Here is a 9246-nt window from a genome sequence, read left to right as displayed (position 1 = left end):
CTGAATGAACCTCAAAAGGGCTTTTCATGTGACTTTGGTAAGAACTACAAAAGTGAGATGTGATTCTTTAGTCACTGTAGAAAAATACTAATTTTAATAATTATTCTCACAGCTTAGAAGTGTGATATTTAGCCAAGGACCACTTTTATTTCAATGGTGTATCCTGATCTTGAAAAGTCTCTCATCATTGCTTTCAATTTCTGTATTACAACTTACTATTTTTCTTTTCTGTAAATTCAAAGCAGCATTTTACATGGAAGTTTACAGAGTAGGAAATAGAAACTATGGTATAGTAACAATGAAATGATGGCAATTTCTACAAACAACAAAGACTAACAACCATGAATCAACTGTGCTTGTCATTAAATGAAGGCTTATGTTCCACCCAAGTCACCACTGGGGGTGACAGGCCATGCTCCCCAAAGTCCTTTGTTAAATTCTGCATCCTTTCTGCCAGGACTCTTCTCTATCAGTTTCCCATTTTGATCAGTTCTTTAGATTAGCTTGTTACGCACTTGCTCCTTTAGAAGATGAAATATAGGATAGGTCCTCTTGCCTGTACTTGAGAGTACAGGAGAAAGAGTAGGGGAGACTGGAGGGAGAGAAATTCCAGCTGTGTGGCAGAAGGAACTTTGCATGGAGCAACACTTGTGGCTAGACAGGAAGACTTACCAAACTTAATCTTCACTGACCTCACAGTTTTGCTTGGGGCCTGTACTCTGTACCAAAGAGGATATTCAGGACAAGTATTTCTGATTTACATTTTAAATGTCCTATAATTCTTGCTCAATAGTAATAATCAGAGAACAAACGGCATAAAGAATCCACTGTATGCAAGACACTTAAAGTGCATTTCTTCTGGAGAAAGGACCACACAAAGGCAAGTGACTGAAGGCAGAGAGGGTATGAGAAAGGAGAACTCAAGAGGTTTTAAGTTACAGATTAATTGGGTAGTTTGTTAAAGCAAATAGGAAACTGGCGCTATAACTGGAGTTGGTTTATACACCCACTCTCGTAAGACACAGGCAAACAGGTAGGTTCACAAAATATTCCGTGGTAATATAAAGAATTCTCCATGTGTTCCAATAAAAAAGATTTAAGAATTAGTTATAATGGTATCCAAACCAATAGAAGTTAAAGATATAAAACACCTTTTAGAGATTAAAAGACAAATGGTCCTGGGGCGCCTGGGTGGCTCAGTCGGTTGAGCATCTGACTTCGGCTCAGGTAATGATCTCACAGCTCTGAGTTTGAGCCCCACATCGGGCTCTGTGCTGATGGCTTGGAACCTGGAGCCTGCTTTGGATTCTGTGTCTCCTTCTCTCTCTGCCCCTAACTCACTCACTTTCTGTCTCTGTCTCTCTTAAAAATAAATAAACATTTAAAAATTTTTAATAAAAATAAATAAATAAATAAATAAATAAATAAATAAATAAATAAAAGACAAACAGTCCTTTAACTGTTTTGTATACATGAGAGAATAAAATATCCAAATAAGCCATTAGCTTTTTCACTCAGGTTTTTTGGGTGAGAAACCACTAGGTGACAGTGTGACTTTAGGACAAAATGAGCACATCTTTTCTGTGTTCACATCAACCCTAAGATTTGAAAATTTAGCATTTAGGCTTAAGCTATGTTATTTTGAGAGACAACAAAAACTACTACTTCTAGAGTTGCTTTCAGGTTTAAAAAATGAGTTTAAAAGTTGAAAACAGTTTCTACTATTCCAGTTGACTCAGTTTCTCTCTTCATAGTAGGATGGGGTTTTTGATAAGAAATTATTTAAAGGTTGTTGGGGCGCCTGAGTGGCTCAGTCGGTTAAGCGTCCGACTTCAGCTCAGGTCACGATCTCGCAGTCCGCGAGTTCGAGCCCCGCATCGGGCTCTGGGCTGATGGCCCAGAGCCTGGAGCCTGCTTCCGATTCTGTGTCTCCCTCTCTCTCTGCCCCTCCCCCGTTCATGCTGTGTCTCTCTCTGTCTCAAAAATAAATAAACGTTAAAAAAAAAATTAAAAAAAAAATAAAAATTAAAAAAAAAAAATAAAGGTTGTCATCTCCTTGGGTGTTGTAGAAGATTCTTACGGGAGGGGACCACACTATAGCACCTTTCTTTTTAAATCTGAGATGTTCATTTTCCTGATCTGCCTTCAGGGAAAGCATAACCCAGAGAGGCAACAAGTTGAGAGAAATAAGGCATCTTAGGTCACTGCTGTCCCCAAACTGGTCTCCTGGTATAAAATATGGACTCGGATAATCTGAGGCAATAATATGAGTCTGCCATTTTTATAGGCTCTACCAAACTGGTGGATAGTGGACATTGTATGTTTTTTTGGACCCAGCTTCAAGTGTTCTCCTCTTACTCCTGTGAGAATCTTTGATTTCCCTAGATAAGGGCATTTCTCCAGAGAGTAGACTTGGTAGAGGGAATGTGTATTCACCCCGTCCCTCTCACTGCCATAGTGCAGTCAGAAAAGGCAGGTAGATGACTGAAATTGGGAGGTTTGACTTCTCAATAGATGACAAAGTTACAGGCATAGTTGAAAAGTCAGTCAGCTTTATGTCGGCCAAAGTGTTCCTCTCTCTCAGACTCTGAGTTGTTCAAATCTTTCCAATAAACTTTACTTTTTCCCTTAGGTAGACAGTCAAATTTTGTTGCATATAATCAAGAATCACAATGAAGAATCAATGAAGACACATTAGGTCTTCAGAAAGTGACTTCTAATTCTGTGTGAAGGTAAGCAAATTCCCCTAAATAGAATAAACCCTGCTAGTAATGGCTCTATAAAGAATTATGTCCATAAGGACAAGATTAAGGATAAAGAGAATTATAGCAAAAAGCAAGGACTGCTTCAGACATTTGGAAAATAAATAAATGATCTCAACAATAGTCTGACCCAGGGCGTGGCATGGAACAGATGCGGGAATGACACAAGAGTCAAATGGTGAGTACAGAGTAATAGAAAAAAATGTTGCAGTAACTAGATTCTAAGATATTTCAGCCTGAAGAAGAAAACGTAAGGGTTAAATCAAAATATGAATAAGTACATGAAACCATTACATTATTCAAAAATATTTACTAAAGGTGCAGCACATGTCTTACATTACGTAATTGCCTTTCTTCTCCCTTAGAAGATGAGGTTAGAAAGAAGAAGTCACATTCTAAAAAAGATATTCTACTTGAAAATAATTATTTAAAGGCAGGGGGTGGCTGAAATTTTATATGGAAGATCTATGGAAGAATATTTTTTTCCACTCTAGAATGATTTAAATATAAATCTGTATTAGGAAACTCTGCGTATTCTGAATTCTACATAATAAGCAAGTATTGTTATAATAAATTTTCTTTCAAGGAACCCCCACTGCATAGAACACGGCCATTTAGCATGTCATCAGAGGAACAATGGCATCATCAATACCTTGGCTCTTGTTAGAAATAGCAAAATCTCGGGGCGCCTGGGTGGCGCAGTCGGTTAAGCGTCCGACTTCAGCCAGGTCACGATCTCGCGGTCCGTGAGTTCGAGCCCCGCGTCAGGCTCTGGGCTGATGGCTCGGAGCCTGGAGCCTGTTTCCGATTCTGTGTCTCCCTCTCTCTCTGCCCCTCCCCCGTTCATGCTCTGTCTCTCTCTGTCCCAAAAATAAATAAAAAACGTTGAAAAAAAAATTAAAAAAAAAAAAAAAAAGAAATAGCAAAATCTCAAGCTGTACTCAGGATCTATTGGCTCAGAATCTGCTTTATAACACAATACCCAAGTGATTTGAGAAGTATGAGAAGTTCTTATATTGAGCACAGAGAAATATTTTATTGAGTCCAAATCTCCTGATTTCTAAGCTACTTTTTACAAGTCAACAAGACATCTTTAGAACATAAATTACTTGTGGGTGCCCAGGTGGCTCAGTCAGTTAAGTATTCAACTTCGGCTCAGGTCATGATCTCACAGTTCATGGGTTCAAGCACAATGTCAGGCTCTGTGCTGATAGCTCAGAGACTGGAGCCTGCTTCAGATTCTGGTCTCCCTCTCTCTCTGGTCCATCCCCCACTCATGCTCTGTCTCTCTCAAAAATAAATAAAACATTAAAAACAATTTTAAAAAGGAACATGAATTACTTAGTTCTTTAGCATTTGTTTCATACTTGAAGTTCTAGGCTAAAGTAACTAATTATGCTGACAAGTAATATTCCAGGTTGAAACAATGTGGTCATTTGAAATGATCTTTAGACTCAAATCCATAAATTAAAATAATTTTAGTGAAGTCAATCTTCTAATTTATACAATCATGATACAGAAAGTTAGAAGGATAAAAACTAGCATGCCTTTATTTTATTTTATTTTATTTTATTTTATTTTATTTTATTTTAATTAATATATGAAATTTATTGTCAAATTGGTTTCCATACAACACCCAGTGCTCATCCCAAAAGGTGCCCTCCTCAATACCCATCACCCACACTCCCCTCCCTCCCACCCCCCATCAACCCTCAGTTTGTTCTCAGTTTTTAACAGTCTCTTATAGCATGCCTTAATTTTAAACAAATGGTTGTATTTAGCCACAAGAAGTGAATCCCCTATAATAAGAATTTACTTTACTTTTAATAATATCCATTTGAAAAATTTAACAGATGTGCTAAATACATATGAGACATACACACATCCATACAGACTTATAGATTTGTCTCCAGAATCCAAAATACATGCCCTTGTATAGTCCCCTCCTATGCTGTACTTACAGCACAATAGAATATGGTGGAAATGATGAATTTCTAAGATTGGTTATAAAAAACATCAACACCTCCACCATGTTCCCTTGGACCACTTGCTTTGGGGGAAGCCAGCGACCATGTTGTGAGAGCACTCTAGCAGCCTAACAGAGAGGTCTATGTGGTAAGGAGCACTAATTTGCCAGCCACTTGAGAGAACAATCTGTAGAAGCAGACATCCCTGCAAAACAGTTTGGGTGCAGACCCTGGACCGGCAGGAGACCACTCCTCCTTGACCCACAGAAAGCAGAAGTAGAAGTTATTATTTTCCTTGAAATAATTAGTTATGCAAAAAAAAAAATAATAATTCTAGGTATATAGATTTACTTGACCTGAGATTGGTATCGCATTATATCATAAAACTGTACTCTATAAAGCAGGTTTTAAAATCAGTTGTAGTAAGTTTTTAGAAATCATCTAATGTAGCACTTTATTTCCAGCAAGGCCTCACTTAACCCATTCAAGATAAATTTACATACTTTATCTGAAGATTTAGGAAGATATTTTCTAGCAGTTGCTATGAGGATCATCAGGAAGAATTTAAAACAACATTTGGTCGGCCATGAGTGTGTGACGGTAAAATACAGAAGTGGTTATTTTTTATGTACAACTTTAAAGTCTTGAGGGCAAAAAAATTCAGTGCAGACTCAAACTTGCATTCCGGTTTCATTTTATTATTTTCAGGTGACTTCTTTTAACACACTGCACACATGTTTACCTCATTATTTTTCTCAACATAGTTTTATTCATATAAATAAGAGTTATCAGAAAATAAGGAAAGCCATGTCCTAATAAAGAGGTGCCTGAGTCTGACCAAAAACCAAACTAAGAGTGTATATATGGAGGGTATGTATTTGTGGTTTTTAGACTAACTAAATCCAAGGCTTCTGCGGCCAGGGATTCTGTCTGATGGTGTTACAAGGAGGTATGTGAAGTGGCTTTTTGCTGGGTGGGAGAATTCAGTAATTCACCCTTCTTGACAAAAGCCGAAGCCAGATAAAACTCACCTCACTCTCTCACGGTAAACAAGAGGGAGCCAAAGTCTGCTGGAGTTATTCTAACAGAGAAGAATTCTACAAGATCAATACAAATTGTTGACAACCTCATATAACATGCAGGCATTATCACAGTATAAGGAAGAAAATCATCATGAAAGGCCAGCAACAAAACTACCCGGAACTATGTAAGTACAGTTCAAATGTGAATTTGAGTCCTTGTAGATTGATAATGAATAATAGCAACAATTAATAATGAAGAGCTTCACATTAGGAAGAGTCATTTCTCACCAACCAGTGTGGGATTGGATGAGAACAGAATTCACGAAAGATAAATAGAAGCTATAAAAAAGGAGAGGAGAGAAATCTGGGCCAGAACAGAGGCAATTCTCTCAGTCACAATCAACAAAAGTTTCATCAGTTCTCAGTAAAAGTCAATAACAAGTTAAAACCAGCATTCTACTCTTTTTTATTTATAGTTTACAGATGTAACTTGTTCAAGTTAACTGCATAATAAACTACATAGATATCATTCTAATAGGTCGTGGTCAGTTTGCTGATTCTCAATTCCTTTGTTATCTTACTTAAGTCTCAAGTTTAAGACCCCCTTGAACTTGGCAGACAATGTATCACAAAGTTTTGATACTCAAAGAGCACAAAGAAGCACCATCTCCATTATCATACCTGTCTGCATATCTGGGCAATAAATATCATATAGGCACAAGGAACAATATGGGCTCAATTAAATTGTCATTATCCAGAGTATACATATACATATTTTGTTATGTGAGAATTGAACAACCGAGGTAAAGGACAAAATTTTGGATGCTTAACTGTGTGGGTTTAATTATTTTCTGAATTCGGTATACAATTGTTCCCCTGTCAAAGGGGGGAATGTGCGAACATTAAGATATCAAAGACTATAGTTAGCTCTAGGTATGTATCATCTTAGGAATATATACTACTGTAATTGGATTATTACTGCCCTTCAGAGTGGGGCACATGGTAGTTTGTCTCTTTCTGTAAACTTAGGAGAAAACTTGATTCTGGGAATTTGGTCTTTGAGGAAAGTAGCAGCTATCTCTAGAGAAAGGAGAAGCTCATTTTTTATATCTGCTGTATAGTTATGATCGTGATCCTTCTATTTCAAGGACATCACTTTCTAGTCAGAGCAATGAGCTTTCTTCATCCCCAAAGGCCACCCAGTAACGATCTTCCTCATCTATTTTCACTGAAGCTACAGGCTATTGTCCATGCATCAAGAAGCTGTTTTTGTTTTGTTTTGTTTTGGTTTTTTCCTGGTTCTGTGGCAGATTCTCCACGAACCCTTGTGGCAATTTTTTTTTTCCTTCCTGCTATCTGTTTTCTCAAATGCAGAGATGTGTTCATTCTTTTCCTCTTCTCAGCAGGATATGGCTGGAAAAGATCTGAGAGCTTCCTGGGAAAACAAGTCACATAAATGCCAGATAATATTTTTTTCTTTACTAGGTTAATTCTATTTTAAGGGGGAAATTGAGGAACATGGGCAAAAAAGAAGGTGGCTTCAAGCAAGTTTGGCAAATGTTTTAGGAGACTAAACTGCTCAGTCCTGATATTTAAGGCATTAGCAAGAATAAATAGAAATACTCAGCAAAACTCTTTTCTGGGTATATACTGCAGTCAACACAGTTAAGCTCAAGAATCTAGAGACAGAAGAAAGCCATAAATCTGAATGCAAAATGTTGGAATAAAGTGTTGGTGGAAAGAACAAAAGGAAGAAATAGAATCTCAAGACCTAAGGGGAATTTAAAATATTTACATTATGCTTCTATTTCAGCAAAGTCTGATTTTTCACTCTTCACTGTGTACACAGCCAAGATTTTTGGTGAAGAGTTTAGGAAGAAGCTTGTAGTTCTTTTGTCTAATCTACTGGTAAGAAAATTTCAAGGTCTGCTTTCATGTGCTTTTGAGAAGGATTTCATTGTTACTTCCAATGTGTATATTGCATCCATTTTTTCCCTTTTTGTTTCAGTTTCTATAGTTCAGGGTTTTGCGTCCTCATCATTTGTATCACTAACTCGACATTCTTCCTAAGCCAGTCTATTTGACACATTGTGACCAGAATAGTCCTATTACTGCAGCTCTTCCACTCAAATCTTTTAGAGATTGCTCATTTTTACCAAACTAAGTACAAGTGTCTTGTTTGGGCATCCAAAGTCTACCATGGTTTGTTTCTAACTTACCTCTTTTCATCTTCCACATGTTTCTAATATCAGATCTTAGGTCTGGGTTGTTCCCCATGCCCTGAACAGGCTAGCACTTTGTTTACTCTAGACTTCACATACACTTTTCTCTTAGACCAGCATGTTTCTCTTATCGTTTTAAAAAAGATTTTATGAAAACCCATCTGTGAAATTTCAGACCACGTCCCATTTCCTGTCTCTACAATAACTTGCCTTATCCCCTCATTTGATAGTAAGTCTTCCCCCATGACATGAGATTACAACATTTATACGTCCTGTTCACATAACCACTTACATTTTAATTCTTTCATTTATTTTCTTTGCCCTTTCAAGTCATTAGTCTAATTTGGATTCAGGGATATGAAGATGTAACACCTAGCAGTTATTCTTATTAAGTAACTTACAGGCCACTGAAGAACACAAATGTGTAAGCAAACAATTAAAGTACACTGTGGAAATTGCTGCAAACAAGTGATATGGAAGTACCATATGAGCAGAATAGAGGAATACCTAAGACTATTTAAGGAAGTAGCAATGGAATCTAATGAAAACAATCATATCAAAGTAATATTAGTAAGTAACACGAAGTGCCATGATAGACATTTTAGGTACCATACAATTCCTTCAAATACAATTATTCTCACCACTTTCAGATAAAGGAACTGAGGCTCAGAGAAAAGTTACCAGCCTACATAGCTGGTATTAGCATATCCAGGATAACACTTAGCTCTGTAGGAGAGAAAAGAGTCAGGAGTCAAAACCAAATAGGGTGGCTGAGTTGCCCTGGGGTGGAAAACAAAATGAGGGGCAGGATGGTTTATGTCTCAAAGGGACAAGGGTGGGAATGCCTGGAGTCAGTCCCGTACAGACAGTCTTTAATAACAGATTTCTTCTGGGGAATAGCTGAATTTGTGGTTTTGCTTCAGCAAGATGTGAAAAAGAGGCTATGGAAACTTCTGTGATTCCAGACATGCTGATGGAAGAGGGCCCACCAGGAAATCCTCCCAGAAGAACAGGTCGGATTAATTATCTTTGTGGCCCTAGTCCTCCTCCAATGGCTGGTGGATGAGAAGGTCAATGTCTACTCTGAGCAGGAGACAACTGGACATGTACATTCATAGCAGAAGGAAACCATCAAGAAGCAGAGGGCTGACCATGCTGGACAAGTCATTGAATGTGTGCACCTGAACATGGATTGCTCTGTGTCTAGACAGACAAATGAGGTCATTCTGGGACTTGCCTCCCCAGGGATCTGGCATGACTAACACGCAGTTCT

At 37.8% G+C, this 9246-nt stretch overlaps 1 pseudogene; it reads left to right on the top strand.

Moving 5' to 3' along the window:
• Positions 1-8782: 8782 nt before the first annotated feature.
• LOC122200975 lies at positions 8783-9039 on the top strand (annotated as a pseudogene).
• Positions 9040-9246: the final 207 nt, after the last annotated feature.

Source organism: Panthera leo, chromosome A1 (genome assembly GCF_018350215.1).
Source record: "Panthera leo isolate Ple1 chromosome A1, P.leo_Ple1_pat1.1, whole genome shotgun sequence".
Taxonomy (NCBI): domain Eukaryota; kingdom Metazoa; phylum Chordata; class Mammalia; order Carnivora; family Felidae; genus Panthera; species Panthera leo.
The sequence above is the reverse complement of the archived record's forward strand: the minus strand, read 5'-3'. Positions and strand labels throughout refer to the sequence as shown.